Source organism: Triticum aestivum, chromosome 3A, assembly GCF_018294505.1.
Source record: "Triticum aestivum cultivar Chinese Spring chromosome 3A, IWGSC CS RefSeq v2.1, whole genome shotgun sequence".
In the NCBI taxonomy this organism is placed as follows: domain Eukaryota; kingdom Viridiplantae; phylum Streptophyta; class Magnoliopsida; order Poales; family Poaceae; genus Triticum; species Triticum aestivum.
In genome coordinates, this window is record NC_057800.1 from 634,556,403 (window position 1) to 634,562,513 (window position 6,111).

Here is a 6,111-nt window from a genome sequence, read left to right on the forward strand (position 1 = left end):
ATGTTACTATCCTTTTTCCACACTTGTGCTTCAAAGTAGCACCATGTTCTTCATGATAGAGAGTCTCTTATTTTGTCACTTTCATATACTAGTGGGAATTTTTCATTATAGAACTTGGCTTGTATATTCCAATGATGGGCTTCCTCAAATGCCCTAGGTCTTCGTGAGCAAGCGAGCTGGATGCACACCCACTTAGTTTCTTTGATGAGCTTTAATATATTTATAGCTCTAGTGCATCTATTGCATGGCAATCCCTACTCCTTGCATTGACATCAATCGGTGGGCATCTCCATAGCCATTGATTAGCTGCATCAATGTGAGACTTTATCCCTTTTTGTCTTCTCACACAACCTCAATCATCATATTCTATTCCACCCATAGTGCTATGTCCATGGCTCGCGCTCATATATTGCGTAAAAGTTGAAATAATTTGAGAAGGCTAAGTATGAAACAATTGCTTGGCTTGTCATCGGGGTTGTGCATGATGGGAGCATTTTGTGTGACGAAAATGAAGCATGGCCAAACTATATGATTTTCTAGGGATAAGTTTTCTTTGGCTATGTTATTTTGATAAGACATAATTGGTTGATTAGCAAAGTTGGAGTATTACTATTTTTATGTCAACAATAAACTTTTATCTTGAATCTTTCGGATGTGAACATTCATGCCACAATAGAGAAAAATACATTGAAGAACATGCTAGAAAGCATTCCACATCAAAAATTCTGTTTTTATCATTTACCTACTCGAGGACGAGCCGGAATTAAGCTTGGGGATGCTTGATACGTCTCCAACGTATCTATAATTTTGATTGTTCCATGCTATTATATTATCTGTTTTGGATGTTAATGGGCTTTATTTTACAGTTTTATATTATTTTTGGGACTAACCTATTAACCCAAGGCACAGTGCAAATTGCTGTTTTTTTTCCTATTTTAGTGTTTCACAAAAAAGGAATATCAAACGGAGTCCAAACGGAATGAAACCTTCAGGAGCGTGATTTTTGGAACAAACGTGATCCAGAGGACTTGGAGTGGACGTCAAGAAACGAACGAGGTGTCCACGAGGCAGGGGGCGTGCCTACCCCCTAGGCGCACCCTCCCCCTCGTGGCTCAACCGACCTACTTCTTCCTCCTATATATGTTCACCTACCCCGAAAACATCCAGGAGCACCACGAAACCCTATTTCCACCGCCGCAACCTTCTGTACCCAAGAGATCCCATCTTGGGGCCTTTTTCGGAGCTCCGCCAAAGGGGGCATTGATCACGAAGGGCCTCTACATCAACTCCATGGCCCCTCCGATGATGTGTGAGTAGTTTAATTTAGACCTTCGGGTCCGTAGTTATTAGCTAGATGGATTCTTCTCTCTCTTTGAATCTCAATACAAAGTTCTCCTCGATCTTCTTGGAGATCTATTCGATGTAACTCTTTTTGCGGTGTGTTTGTCGAGATCCGATGAATTGTGGGTTTATGATCAAGTCTATCTATGAACAATATTTGATTCTTGTCTGAAATCTTTTATGCATGATTGGTTATCTTTGAAAGTCTCTTCGAATTATCAGTTTGGTTTGGCCTACTAGATTGATCTTTCTTGCAATGGGAGAAGTGCTTAGCTTTGGGTTCAATCTTGCGGTGCTCGATCCAAGTGACAGAAAGAGAAACAACACGTATTGTATTGTTTCCATTGAGGATAAACATATGGGGTTTATATCACATTGCTTGAGTTTATCCCTCTACATCATGTCATCTTACCTAAGGCGTTACTCTGTTCTTATGAACTTAATACTCTAGATGCATGCTGGATAGCGGTCGATGTGTGGAGTGATAGTAGTAGATGTAGGCAGGAGTTGGTCTACTTGTCGCGGACGTGATGCCTATATACATGATCATGCCTAGATATTCTGATAATTATTCGCTTTTCTATCAGTTTCTCGACAGTAATTCGTCCACCCACCGTAATACTTATGCTATCTTGAGAGAAGCCACTAGTGAAACATATGGCCCCCGGGTCTATTTTCCATCATATAAGTTTCCAATCTATTTTTACTTTGCAATCTTTACTTTAAATATATATCATAAAAATACCAAAAATATTTATCTTATCATTATTATCTCTATCAGATCTCACTCTCGTAAGTGACCGTGAAGGGATTGACAACCCCTTTATCGCGTTGGTTGCGAGGTTCTTATTTGTTTGTGTAGGTACGAGGGACTTGCGTGTGGCCTCCTACTGGATTGATACCTTGGTTCTCAAAAACTGAGGGAAATACTTATGCTACTTTGCTGCATCACCTTTTCCTCTTCAAGGGAAAACCAACGGAGTGCTCAAGAGGTAATAGTGTATAGGATAAAACTTCTAATGAGATTCCAATTTCAATCGGTTGTAGTTCCATGACCCAATATCATCACATAGCCTATACCGTTTCAATGCCTTTCCCTTCAAAGATAAAGGGAAGACCTTCTTCTTGATAACATCCTCAGGCATACCTGTAAGCTTAAATAATCCACAAACTTCATCCACATAGATTAAGTGCAAATCGGGATGCAATGTTCCATCTCCTGTAAAAGGATTAGCTAGCAGTTTCTCTATGATACCCGAAGGAATTTCAAAGTAAACATTTTCAATAGGTTTAATAGGTTGAGGAGCAACTCTTTGTTCTACTGGTCAGGGTGAAGATACCCCGAACAAGCCCCTCAAAGGATTACTTTCCATAGTAACAAGTGACAGTAAATTTCAGCACACTATATAAATTTTTCTTTACCAAATTCCAGTTACCAAAGGTGCTTCACTCCCCGGCAACGGGGCCAGAAAAGAGTCTTGATGACCCACAAGTATGGGGGATCTATCGTAGTCCTTTCGATAAGTAAGAGTGTCGAACCCAACGAGGAGCAGAAGGAAATGACAAGCGGTTTTCAGTAAGGTATTCTCTGCAAGCACTGAAATTATCGGTAACAGATAGTTTTGTGATAAGGTAATTTGTACCGGGTAACAACTAACAAACTAAATAAGGTGCAATAAGATGGCCCAATCCTTTTTGTAGAAAAGGACAAGCCTGGACAAACTCTTATATAAAGGAAAGCGCTCCCGAGGACACATGGGAATTATCGTCAAGCTAGTTTTCATCACGCTCATATGATTCACGTTCGGTACTTTGATAATTTGATATGTGGGTGGATCGGTGCTTGGGTACTACCTTTCCTTGGACAAGCATCCCACTTATGATTAACCCCTCTTGCAAGCATCCGCAACTACGAAAGAAGTATTAAGGTAAACCTAGCCATAACATGAAACATGTGGATCCAAATCAGCGCCTTACGAAGCAACACATAAACTAGGGTCTAAGCTTTTGTCACTCTAGCAACACATCATCTACTTATTACTTCCCAATGGTGAAGTGTCATGTAGTCGATGTTCACATGACACCACTAGAGGAGATACAACATAGATGTCATCAAAATATCGAACGAATACCAAATTCACATGACTACTTATAACAAGACTTCTCCCACGTCCTCAGGAACAAACGTAACTACTCACAAATCATATTCATGTTCATAGTCAGAGGGGTATTAATATGCATAAAGGATCTGAACAAATGATCTTCCACCAAATAAACCAACTAGCATCAACTACAAGGAGTAATTGCTACGTCTTGAGCTTGCGTTGGTTTTCCCCGAAGAGGAAGGGATGATGCAGTAGAGTAGCGTAAGTATTTCCCTTAGTTTTTGAGAACCAAGGTATCAATCCAGTAGGAGGCTACGCTCAAGTCCATCGTACCTGCACAAAGCGATAGCTACTCGCAACCAACGCGATTAGGGGTTGTCAATCCCTTCACAGTCACTTACGAGAGTGAGATCTGATAGATATAATATTTTTGGTATTTTTGGTATAAAGATGCAAAGTAAAAAGTAAAAGCAAAATAAAAAGCAAAGCAAGATTAAAGTAATGGAGATTGATATGATGAGAATAGACCCGGGGGCCATAGGTTTCAGTAGTGGCTTCTCACAAGAGCATAAGTATTCTACGGTGGGTGAAGAAATTACTGTTGAGCAATTGACATAATTGAGCATAGTTATGAGAATATCTAGGCATGATCATGTATATAGGCATCACGTCCGTGACAAGTAGATCGAAACGAGTCTGCATCTACTACTATTACTCCACTCATCGATCGCTATCCAGCATGCATCTAGAGTATTAAGTTAAAAACAGAGTAACGCCTTAAGCAAGATGACATGATGTAGAGATAAATTCATGCAATATGAAATAAACCCCATCTTGTTATCCTCGATGGAAACAATACAATATGTGCCTTGCTGCCCCTTCTGTCACTAGGTAAGGACACTGCAAGATCGAACCCAAAGCTAAGCACTTCTCCCATGGCAAGAACTACCAATCTAGTTGGCCAAACCAAACGGATAATTCGAAGAGACTTGCAAAGATAACCAATCATACATAAAAGAGTTCAGAGAAGATTCAAATATTATTCATAGATAGACTTGATCATAAACCCACAATTCATCGGTCTCAACAAACACAGCGCAAAAAGAAGATTACATCGAATAGATCTCCACAAGAGAGGGGGAGAACTTTGTATTGAGATTCAAAGAGAGAGAAGAAGCCATCTAGCTACTAACTATGGACCCGTAGGTCTGAAGTAAAATACTCACACTTCATTGGAGGGGCTTGTATGATGATGTAGAAGCCCTCCGTGATGACGGCCCTCTTCCGGCGGAGCTCCGGAACAGGCCCCAAGATGGGATCTCGTGGATACAGAAAGTTGCGGCGGTGGAATTAGGTTTTTGGCTCCTGTTCTGATCGTTTGGGGGTACATGTGTATATATAGGAGGAAGAAGTACGCCGAAGGAGCAACGAGGGGCCCATGAGGCAAGGGGCGCGCCCCCACCCTTGTGACCGCCTCTTTTGTTCCTTGGAGCAGGGTCCAAGTCTCCTGGATCACGTTCGGTGAGAAAATCACGTTCCCGAAGATTTTATTCCGTTTGGACTCCGTTTGATATTCCGTTTCTTCGAAACACTGAAATAGGCAAAAAACAACAATTCTGGGCTGGGCCTCCGGTTAATAGGTTAGTCCCAAAAATAATATAAAAGTGGAAAATAAAGCCCAATATAGTCAAAAACAGTAGATAATATAGCATGGAGCAATAAAAAATTATAGATACGTTGGAGACGTATCAGACATCCCCAAGCTTAATTCCTGCTCGTCCTCGAGTAGGTAAATGATAAAAAGAGAATTTTTGATGCGGAGTGCTACTTGGCATAATTTCAATGCAAACCTTCTTAGTTGTGGTATGAATATTCAGATTAGAAAGATTTAAGACAAAAGTTTATATTGACATAAAAAATAATAATACTTCAAGCATACTAACAAAGCAATTATGTCTTCTCAAGATAACATGGCCAAAGAAACTTATCCCTACAAAATCATATAGTCTGGCTATGCTCCATCTTCACCACACAAAGGATTTAAATCATGCACAACCCCGATGACAAGCCAAGCAATTGTTTCATACTCCAACTTTTTCAAAACTTTTTCAATCTTCATGCAATACATGAGCGTGAGCCATGGATATAGCACTATAGGTGGAATAGAATGGTGGTTGTGGAGAAGACAAAAAGGAGGGGAAGATAGTCTCACATCAACTAGGCGTATCAACGGGCCATGGAGATGGCCATCAATAGATATCAATGTGAGTGAGTAGGGATTGCCATCCAACGTATGCACTAGAGCTATAAATGTATGAAAGCTTAACAAAAGAAACTAGTGGGTGTGCATCCAACTTGCTTGCTCACGAAGACCTAGGGCAATTTGAGGAAGCCCATCATTGGAATATACAAGCCAAGTTCTATAATGTAAAATTCCCACTAGTATATGAAAGTGACAACATATGAGACTCTCTATATGAAGAACATGGTGCTACTTTGAAGCACAATATATGAGACTTGCTATTTCATGGTGCTACTTTGAAGCACAAGTGTGGAAAAAAGGATAGTAGCATTGCCCCTTTTTATTTATTTTCTTTTTTTGGGCCCTTTTTTTCTTTGGCCTTTCTCTTTTTTTATTGGGGCAATGGTCTATTGAATGATGATC